The sequence below is a fragment of the Leptodactylus fuscus genome, chromosome 6 (genome assembly GCF_031893055.1).
Source record: "Leptodactylus fuscus isolate aLepFus1 chromosome 6, aLepFus1.hap2, whole genome shotgun sequence".
Classification (NCBI taxonomy): domain Eukaryota; kingdom Metazoa; phylum Chordata; class Amphibia; order Anura; family Leptodactylidae; genus Leptodactylus; species Leptodactylus fuscus.
Genome location: NC_134270.1, coordinates 125,123,088 through 125,134,941, shown reverse-complemented (window position 1 = coordinate 125,134,941; position 11,854 = coordinate 125,123,088).

Sequence of the window (11,854 nt, the reverse complement as noted above, 5' to 3'; positions counted from 1 at the left end):
AATTTTTACTACTGGTATACAGTGCCATTGTCTGACTGGGAATTCAAAGAATATATTGGGAATACAAATACCCTCATTTCTTGCTACTGCCATATAGTGCCAGTGTCTGACTGGGAATTCAAAGAATATATTGGGGTTACGTGCACCCACAATTTTTACTACTGGTATACAGTGCCATTGTCTGACTGGGAATTCAAAGAATATATTGGGAATACAAATACCCTCATTTCTTGCTACTGCCATATAGTGCCAGTGTCTGACTGGGAATTCAAAGAATATATTGGGAATACAAATACCCTCATTTCTTGCTACTGCCATATAGTGCCAGTTTCTGACTGGTAATTCAAAGAATATATTGGGGTTACGTGCACCCACAATTTTTACTACTGGTATACAGTGCCAATTTCTAACTAGGAATTCAAAATGCGCAAGGCTCCCGGAAAGGGACGTGGACGAGGCCGTGGGCGAGGTCGGGGGAATGGTTCTGGGGAGCAAGGTAGCAGTGAAGCCACAGGGCGTCCCGTGCCTACTCCTGTGGGGCAGCAAGCATTGCGCCACTCCACAGTGCCAGGGTTGCTTGCCACATTAACTAAACTGCAGGGTACAAACCTTAGTAGGCCCGAGAACCAGGAACAGGTCTTGCAATGGCTGTCAGAGAACGCTTACAGCACATTGTCCAGCAGCCAGTCAGACTCTGCCTCCTCTCCTCCTATTACCCAACAGTCTTGTCTTCCTTCCTCCCAAAATTCCGAAGCTTTACAGAACAATAACCCAAACTGTCCCTGCTCCCCAGAGCTGTTCTCCGCTCCTTTCATTGTCCCTCAACCTGCCTCTCCACGTCACGATTCCACGAACCTAACAGAGGAGCATCTGTGTCCAGATGCTCAAACACTAGAGTCTCCTCCATCTCCGTTCGATTTGGTGGTGGATGACCAGCAACCCACCCTCATCGACGATGATGTGACGCAGTTGCCGTCAGGGCATCCAGTTGACCGGCGCATTGTGCGGGAGGAGGAGATGAGACAGGAGTTGGAAGAGGAAGTGGTGGATGATGAGGACACTGACCCGACCTGGACAGGGGGGATGTCAAGCGGGGAAAGTAGTGTGGATGTTGAGGCAGGTGCAGCACCAAAAAGGGTAGCTAGAGGCAGAGGCAGAGGTCAGCAGCTTAGGCGAAGCCAGGCCACACCCGGAATCTCCCAAGATGTTCCAGTTCGTACCCAGCCCCGAAAAACTCCCACCTCGAGGGCACGTTTCTCGAAGGTGTGGAGTTTTTTCAAGGAATGCGCCGAGGACAGATATAGTGTTGTCTGCACAATTTGCCTCTCGAAATTGATTAGGGGCTCTGAGAAGAGCAACCTGTCCACCACTTCAATGCGCCGTCATTTGGAATCCAAGCACTGGAATCAGTGGCAGGCAGCAACGGCAGGACAAAGGCCGCCTGCCGTTCACGCCACTGCCACTGCCTCTGCCACTGCCTCTGCCTCTGCCACTGCCACTGCTGACTGTGCTGGCGATGCACTCCAGAGGACGAGCCAGGACACCACTTCATCTGCCTCCGCCACTTTGTTGACTTCTACCTCATCCTCCCCTGGTCCTGTCTTATCTCCTTCTCCTGCACCATCAAAGGCACCATCAGGCGTTTCTTTACAACAACCCACCATCTCTCAGACATTGGAGCGGCGGCAGAAATACACTGCTAACCACCCACACGCGCAAGCCTTGAACGCCAACATCGCTAAACTGCTGGCCCAGGAGATGTTGGCGTTCCGGCTTGTTGAAACTCCCGCCTTCCTGGACCTGATGGCAACTGCGGCACCTCGCTATGCCGTCCCTAGCCGTCACTACTTCTCCCGGTGTGCCGTCCCCGCCTTGCACCAGCACGTGTCACTCAACATCAGGCGGGCCCTTAGTTCCGCGCTTTGCACAAAGGTCCACTTGACCACCGACGCGTGGACAAGTGCATGCGGACAGGGACGCTACATTTCACTGACGGCACACTGGGTGAATGTAGTTGAGGCTGGGACTGCTTCCCAAACTGGCCCGGTGTACCTCGTCTCCCCGCCTAACATTCCTGGCAGGGACACGAGAAGAACACCCCCCTCCTCCTCCTCCTCTACCGCCTCCTCCTCCGCCACCGCCTCCTCCTCCGCCACCGCCTCCTCCTCCGCTGTTAGATTGACCCCAGCTACGAGTTGGAAACGTTGCAGCACTGGCGTTGGTAGACGTCAGCAGGCTGTGCTGAAGCTGATCAGCTTGGGGGACAGACAGCACACTGCCTCCGAGGTGAGGGATGCCCTCCTCGATGAGACGGCAATATGGTTTGAGCCGCTGCACCTGGGCCCAGGCATGGTCGTTTGTGATAACGGCCGGAACCTGGTAGCAGCTCTGGAGCTTGCCGGACTCCAACATGTTCCATGCCTGGCCCACGTCTTCAACCTAGTGGTGCAACGTTTCCTAAAGAGCTACCCCAATGTTCCAGAGCTACTGGTGAAAGTGCGGCGCATGTGCGCCCACTTTCGCAAGTCGACAGTAGCCGCTGCTAGCTTAAAATCTCTCCAGCAACGCCTACATGTGCCACAACACCGGCTTTTGTGCGACGTCCCCACACGCTGGAACTCAACGTTTCAGATGTTGAATAGAGTGGTTGAGCAGCAGAGACCTTTGATGGAATACCAGCTACAAAACCCTAGGGTGCCACAAAGTCAGCTGCCTCAGTTTCACATCCATGAGTGGCCATGGATGAGAGACCTTTGTGACATCCTACGGGTCTTTGAGGAGTCCACAAGGAGGGTGAGCTCTGAGGATGCGATGGTGAGCCTTACAATCCCGCTCTTGTGTGTTCTGAGAGAATCCCTGATTGACATCAGGGATAACTCAGATCACACAGAGGAGTTAGGGATAGCATCCGATCCGTCACAGCTGGAGAGTAGGTCCACACATCTGTCCGCTTCACTGCGTTTAATGGAGGAGGAGGAGGAGGAGGAAGAAGAGTTGTCCGATGATGTGATGGTGATACAGGAGGCTTCCGGGCAACTTCGAATCGTCCCATTGTTGCAGCGCGGATGGGTAGACATGGAGGATGAGGAGGAAATGGAGATTGAACTTTCCGGTGGGGCCAGAGGAGTCATGCCAACTAACACTGTGGCAGACATGGCTGAGTTCATGTTGGGGTGCTTTACAACCGACAAGTGTATTGTCAAAATCATGGAGGACAACCAGTACTGGATCTTTGCTATCCTTGACCCCCGGTATAAAAACAACATCTCGTCTTTTATTCCGGTAGAGGGGAGGGCCAATCGCATCAATGCTTGCCACAGGCAATTGGTGCAGAATATGATGGAGATGTTTCCAGCATGTGACGTTGGCGGCAGGGAGGGCAGTTCCTCCAGTAGGCGACCAAGTTCTCACCGGTCCACACAAACGAGGGGCACACTGTCTAAGGTCTGGGACACCTTGATGGCACCCCCTCGCCAAAGTGCCGCCACGGAGGGTCCTAGTGTCACCAGGCGTGAGAAGTATAGGCGCATGTTGCGGGAATACCTTTCCGACCACAGCCCTGTCCTCTCCGACCCCTCTGCGCCCTACACGTATTGGGTGTCGAAGTTGGACCTGTGGCTTGAACTTGCCCTATATGCCTTGGAGGTGCTGTCCTGTCCTGCCGCCAGCGTCCTATCTGAGAGGGTGTTCAGTGCAGCCGGTGGCATCATCACTGACAAGCGCACCCGTCTGTCAGCTGAGAGTGCCGACCGGCTCACTTTGATAAAAATTAACCACCACTGGATAGAGCCTTCATTTTTGTGCCCACCTGTGTAAAGCACCCCAACATGAAACTCCATGTCTGTACTCAACCTCTCCAATTCCTCCGCATCCTCATACTCATCCACCATAAGCGTTGCACAATTCTGCTAATACTAGGCTCCCTCCAACATGATTTCCCCCAACTCTGCTGGTTAGAGGCTCCCTCCACCCTGATTTCCACCAACTCTGCTGGTTAGAGGCTCCCTCCACCCTGCTTTCCCACAACTCTGCTGGTTAGAGGCTCCCTCCACCATGAATTTGCCCAAACTGGGCTGGTTAGAGGCTCCCTCCACCATGAATTGGTCCAAACTGGGGTTTTTAGAGGCTCCCTCCACCATGAATTTGCCAAAACTGGGCTGTTTAGAGGCTCCCTCCACCATGAATTGGTCCAAATTGGGGTTTTTAGAGGCTCCCTCCACCATGAATTTGCCCAAACTGGGCTGGTTAGAGGCTCCCTCCACCATGAATTGGTCCAAACTGGGCTGGTTAGAGGCTCCCTCCACCATGAATTTGCCCAAACTGGGCTGTTTAGAGGCTCCCTCCACCATGAATTTGCCCAAACTGGGCTGTTTAGAGGCTCCCTCCACCATGAATTGGTCCAAACTGGGTTTTTTAGAGGCTCCCTCCACCATGAATTTGCCCAAACTGGGCTGGTTAGAGGCTCCCTCCACCATGAATTGGTCCAAACTGGGTTTTTTAGAGGCTCCCTCCACCATGAATTTGCCCAAACTGGGCTGGTTAGAGGCTCCCTCCACCATGAATTGGTCCAAACTGGGTTTTTTAGAGGCTCCCTCCACCATGAATTTGCCCAAACTGGGCTGGTTAGAGGCTCCCTCCACCATGAATTGGTCCAAACTGGGTTTTTTAGAGGCTCCCTCCACCATGAATTTGCCCACACTGGGCTGGTTAGAGGCTCCCTCCACCATGAATTGGTCCAAACTGGGGTTTTTAGAGGCTCCCTCCACCATGAATTTGCCCAAACTGGGGTGTTTAGAGGCTCCCTCCACCATGAATTTGCCCAAACTCTGCTGGTTAGAGGCTCAATCCACCCTGATTTTCAAAACAAATGTTGGTGCCAACCTCAACTTACTACAAGGGCCAAATTCACTGCTGGTGACAAGCTCTCCTCACTGCAAGTGCCAAATACACATGTTTCAAGGTGTTTTCCTACTGTCAGAGATGTGGTATTGAGTGTGTAAAGTGTGTAGTTGTTAGGCTGTGATGTTGGGGTAATAGAGGGTCTTTGGTGTGTTAGATGCCCCCAGACATGCTTCCCCTGCTGTCCCAGTGTCATTCCAGAGGTGTTGGCATCATTTCCTGGGGTGTCATAGTGGACTTGGTGACCCTCCAGACACGGATTTGGGTTTCCCCCTTAACGAGTATCTGTTCCCCATAGACTATAATGGGGTTCGAAACCCATTCGAACACACGAACATTGAGCGGCTGTTCGAATCGAATTTCGAACCTCAAACATTTTAGTGTTCGCTCATCTCTACACGGCACCCTTCTAAGATCCACAGATGTCTAGAATATAGTATATAACACACAATTATTAGTTCTAACCCATTGGTACTTAGGTAATATTGGGCACATTTTGGAGATAAGACTAACTCTTCCCAAAACATTAGGGTCTTGCTTCAGCATATATATGCATGAACATTTTATATATATATATATATATATATATATATATATATATATATATATATATATATATAGTTTATGACGAAACACTGCTTTGGCTTGGAATTATCACTTTCAATCCCCTCTTGAAAATACATTGGCTCAAATTTGCTAATGCTGGCCATTAGATAGTTGTTGTAAACTTGAAGAGACCAGCTCTTTGCATAACGTAATAGATACTGCTCCACTAATTCTGGCACGGTTGGTATTTTCTCTCAAGCCCACACAATCTCGATCAGTGAATGCTGTTAGTTTTGGTGCCTGATATCCTATTCAGACACTGTACTGCCAGGAGGGCGGTGTCAGACAGGAGCAGACAAAGGGTGTGACTCTGAGCTCTGACATTGGCTGCCTCTGATTGGAGGCCTGAATCACACCCCCTGCCTGACACTGCCCTTCTGACATTACAGAGCTTAAATAACACATCAGGCACCAAAACTACCTGTGCTTTTTGCTTAGGAATAATGAGGTTAGAGAAAAAACTCCAACTATGCCAAAATCAGTGAAGCGATGACTGTTAACAGATAATAAGAACTTGAATTGGTGGAGGTGGTAAAAGGACCTCTGTAACCTCTGTAGTCACATGAGGCAACAAACTGTGGGGAAATTATCAACACATCTACAACAGGTTTTTGTCATACATGTGATATAATGTGACAAAAGGCCCTTTATAGCACCAAAGATGCACCACATCTCTCAATCTGCACCTTACAGCTTTACATGAACATGGCAGAAAGCATGGTGGGCACTAGAGATGAGCGAGTACTGTTCGGATCAGCCGATCTGAACAGCACACTCGCATAGAAATGAATGGACGTAGCCGGAACGCGGGGGGTTAAGCGGCTGGCCGCCGTCAAAGCAGAAGTACCAGGTGCATCCATTCATTTCTATGGAGCGTGCTGTTCGGATCGGCTGATCCCAACAGTACTCGCTCATCTCTATTTAATATTTTTCACACCAGTATTCTGGCCTGAGTGATACAGGAATTCTACCAAAAATCCTGACTGTGGCAGACTTCCATTCAGGCGCTGAGGTGAGTGCGCCAGTCAGGGCCTCAATTGGCAGTCTTACTAAAGACCATGACTGGATGATACATTGGCCACATCTTGCATGACATTACATACTGTACATCACAAATTTGGCAGGAGTCTGTGTGGTGCCACAAGGTGGGGGCATTACACTGTGTGGGGACAATAAGAGGAGCATTATACTGTGCGTAAGCCAATGAGAGGGCTTTATACTCCAAGTATATCTGAGTGTTACACAAAGGCGGACACTGTTACTGTATGGGAAGGCAAAAGGACTGGGTGGGTTTGGACTGGGGGGGCGAGGGGGTATGGGTAGAACTCAACAAGATCAGAGACATGACTTATCAAGCTTAAATTTGCTGTGGTACCTACAGATTTTCTTCCCCTTTGCATCATGTAAGGAGGGAGCAGTGGCGTAATTAAAGTCTTGTGGGCCCCAGTGCAATCTTTTGTCCAGTGACCCCTACCTCAATTCTTGATAGTGACCGTTACGTGTGCTAAGGAGTTTAATCAACCTTAGTGTGGTTCGGGTAATCTGTGGGTCTCCTTGGTTTATGGGTCAGATGGAAGCTGCAATCTCAATACTGATGCCAGTGCTTATGGGCCCCTAAAGGCTTCCGGGCCCTGATGCGACTGCACCCTCTGCACCCCCTCAAATTACGCCCCTGGGGGAGAGGTATGCATGCAATGGATCGGGATCTAACACTACAAATATATCCATTAACTTGACAGAAAAAAACATATATTTTTGCATCTGTCATACAATCTTTCCGATCTGCCTACCATCTACTCCCTGTACCGTATTTACAGTGTGACTATAGCATAATCTGAGCCATGTAGAATGTAATGTACTAATTGAAGTGACTTGTTCTAGAACTGTTGATTTGTCAGATGTGTGTATCATGAGGCAGCAACCATGAAGGCGCGGGTCATGAATGGTTAAATTCCAGCCTCAAGAGAAATCCTGTCTATTATTTAACAGCAGTGTTTTGATTCACAGACACATGTGAGTCAAAGGGAGCGAAAAAAAAACATTCCCAGGGCAGCAGAGAAGGGAGAGTGACTAGGAGGAGTCACATGGCGGCTGCATGTGACACGCTGAGACACTACCCCGTCACACAGCACAGCCTGCTGCAAAGACATGTGCAAGGGGAGGCGTCACGAGGAGGGGACGGTGACTGCTCAAAGTCACTTTGCAGGAAGCAGATCGTGGTCATGTTGGGAGGCGCATAAACTCAATGTGAGCATTTACAGACTTGTTCACAAGGGGTGGGATATAAAAAGAACAGGGGGGAGCCTTGTAGACTATGTGGAATTTAAAGTAGCTAAATCATAATACGAAAAAAAAAAAACAGAGACACGAGAGCGTCACATAAGAGTTAATACGAATTAGCAGCACGGCTTGTCTGAGGCTGAATGTACATGTTGTTTTTTTACTGAACAATTGCATGCAGTTTTTAATTGCAGCACATATTACTATGCCAGTAAGGTTTCTTTGACATGAATATGTTGTGAGGGCTATAAAAACACAGACGTTGGACACCCTAGGGTATTACCGTTTTTGATCTTTTGATCCACATGTCATCTGTTTGTTTTTTTACGCCACTTTTTTTTTTCTCGGTGTCTCTTGGCCCATGAAAAAAACAGACACATGAATGGTTCCATCCACTATAATACGTCCATGTGCTGTATGTTTTTTTCATGCACAGCATTTGGACAGAAAAATCGGTCGTGTGGCAGGTTTTTCATTTAATAGCTGTTGGTATACCGGTGAAATGTAGAGTATCATACTAGGCATTACTGTATTTAAAACTGCATGCATTTTTTCTGTAAAATCACACCATGTAAACTGAGTCTAAAAAAGCCCTGTGTACCCACCCTGACAATGAGCACTGTGATAGAAAAGCATTAACGCACTGCAGCTTCTGGAATATCACAAGATATAGGCTCCATTCATGTATACACAGGAGTCAATGTCAGACTCAGAAAAAGAAAGGCACAAGGGATAGCTGTCAGCTGAATAGTCATCAGTCGACAGTACTGTAGTAAGGTATTATTCAGACATCAGTGATTTGTGTCAGTGTTCACATGCCGAAACCGAGAGTGGGCTTAAAACACAAAACAGAGACAATTTTTTTCATTGTACCTTTGTCTGTGTAGTAGTGACATAGCTGCTGCCATAGCAACTGTAGTAGCTGCTAAAGGGCCCACGACATTAGGGGGCCCAGCACTTTACAAATTTGTATTTTTTGAATACCTCACTCATACACATGGCTTCCTTCGCTACAGCCTCCAGGGGGCACCACATATTACATCCTGATGCTGTACAAAGTCTGAAAGTTACATCTTAATATTGTACAACAGTGGGACGTAATATGCAGCAACAGGCTGGTGCTGAAGCAGAGGCGGTCGTGAGCAGAGTGGGTAAGTTCATATCAAATCCAGTAGGTAATGGCCTAATGTCAATTACTGTGTGGAGGCTAATAAAGTGGGAAGTACATTGCATGAGGGACAGTAAAAGGGGCAGTTACTGTGCAGGGGGCAGTAAAATGGGTATTTACTATGCAGGCCAGTAAAGTGGGCAGTATACTGTGTAGGAGCCAGTAAAGATGGCATTGTACCGGCTGGGAGTCAGAAAAGTGGACATTATGGTGGGAGAGCGTCAGAATAGTAAACTGCATACAGTTTGGGAACCAGTAAAGTGGACAGATTCCTGTGTGGGGGCCATTAAAGGCGGCATTATATTGTGTGGGGGAAATTAGGAAGTTGTTATACAGTGTGGGTATTATACTGAGTGGGAGCCAATATAAGTGGCAAGTGGTCATTGTAATGTATGGGGGCCAGTAAAGGGAGTGAGGGAGCATTATACTGTGTGTGTGGGTGCCTCAAAGTTTGCTTTTCCACAGTATTTCCTAGTTATGCCTTTCCTGTGTAGTCCCCGCTCCAAGACTTAGTTTACAATCCCTGATGCAAAACACTATTGTGTGAATAAAGCCTAAATCCCATAAACTGCAGATACCATCTCAACAAAGCAGTGGGAGATAAGTGAATGCCAGTCACCCTGCTGCCCCCTATCTGCAGGGTAGGAAGCAGGCAGGAAGAAGTCCACTGTATAAGAATTGAATCCATGCTTTCCCCTGTATCAGCCTAGCAACCCCGACAGATGTCAACAAGAGGACAGATCTTGATGTGTATAGCCAATTCATTTATTTACTTGCTTACTTATAAAGCTCCATCATATTCCACAGCACTTCAGACTCTGATCACACTTTTGCATTATAAAAATGCATTTACAAAAAGTGGGAATAGACGCCAGAGAAAGAAGAAAGATTTCCATTATCCTGAACAATCAATAACCTCTATGCAGAGCTACAGTCTGCAAAATTGTTGTAGAAATGAATCCCTAGAGAATACTGCACTATGTGAACTCCACACAGTAGAAATCTTGTTATGTTGTGGCATTTGTCAGGGTCTGGGGTTGCTAGGTGGGGTGGCATAGACACAAAAGTCCAGTTTCTTTAGTACAAAACAAAGGTAGAGTTTATTTTCACTCAAAAAAGGCAGTGCAGCAACAAAAGGAAACAATACAAAAATAAATACCTGCCCGGCTAGGCTCTAACTAAACATAGAATAGGTTACATCACCTAGGATAACAGAAATCCAAAGCCAGATGAATCACTCAGGACACAGCTCCAAAAATATGACCTCTCTGTTTGCTCTCTAGCCAAGCTCTGCCCCCAGTCTTCTGCTGGAGCTGACTTCTTAAGCCTCCTTGACGAGGAGACTCTCAACAGCTGAGTCGCTGTCGGAACATCCCAAAGTGTGGACCGGAGGGGGGTGGAATGACAGGTCCCACTACCAACCTACCTGTCATTCCTAAAAATCCAGCCCAGTAACTGACACTTTGAAATAACACTCAGTAGACAAAATTATCTGCTGAGAAACATTCTTTCTGGAGTTTTCTCATCTCACCCACCTTAGTAGTCTGGGTGAGATGTACACCCCCTCCATTACCTGACCAGCCATCGGCTTACACATTATAGAGGGATAATACAGGCAGGAGTGTACCTACCGGAGTAGCAGCGGTAGCGGCTGCCACAGGACCCGGGACATTAGGGGGGCAGGCCCCTGATGTTTTTATTGTTGCTGTTTTTTTAATAGGCCATTACCTGCTGGAGTAGCTCCAGCAGGTAACAGGCCCTATTTACTTACTGATCCTTGCTCTTGCTCACGGCCGTCGGCACTTACAATTCTGCAGAGGCGGCTGTGATCAGGAGAGGGGATCGGAAAGTAAATAGGGCCCCTTACCTGCTGGAGTTACTCCAGTAGGTAATGGCCTATTAAACAGTAACAAAAAAAAAAACATCAAGGGCCTGCCGTGTCTCCTTATGTCCTGGGTCCTGTGGCAGCCACTATCGGTAAGTTTTCAGACCCATGAGTATAATGATTGGAGGGCTAGGAGTGGTGAGGGAACATAAAAAACACTGTTACTTACCTCTCCAGCGCTCCATAAGGCTTCTGGCCTATTTGGTGATGTCCCGTCACGGGTCCCAGACATCATGCAGGCTGTGTCAGCGCCATTATGCGTCGTGACGCATGGCCGGCACAGGTGACGTCTGGTCCATCACTGAGGATGTCCGACATTAGTGAAGAGTGCACCGGAGCCCAGGAGATGTATGTAACAGTGTTTTTTATGTTTGTATCCTCTCCTGGGTCTCCGATTATTATACTCTGGGATCTGAAAAGACCACATGGGTGGTCCACAATTGTTCATGGGTGGTCCAAAATGGGGCATAATACTGTGTGCAGGGGCCACTATGAGGCATAATACTGTTTGAAGGGTCCACAATGGGGCATAATACTGTGTGCAGGGGCCACTATGAGGCATAATACTGTTTGAAGGGTCCACAATGGGGCATAATACTGTGTGCAGGGGCCACTATGAGGCATAATACTGTTCGAAGGGGCCACTATGGGGCATAATACTGTGTGCAGGGGCCACTATGAGGCATAATACTGTTTGAAGGGTCCACAATGGGGCATAATACTATTTGCAGGGGCCACTATGGGGCATAATACGCCACTGAATACAGGTATATTGGAAAAAAGCAACTATTTTCCAGGGGATAGGCTGTTAGAAGGCAGGTACTCCTCTGCTACTTTTCACGATGCCTGTTTGTAAGCACATTATGACAGCCCTTCACTTCTCCCACTGCCAGAGATAACCACCCTGAAAGTCCCATAGCAATGAATAGAGCAGTGACTGCACATACACACAACCACTCCATTCACATAAGCAATTGTGAACCCCAATTATTCTGATCAGTGTGGGTCAGTGTTAG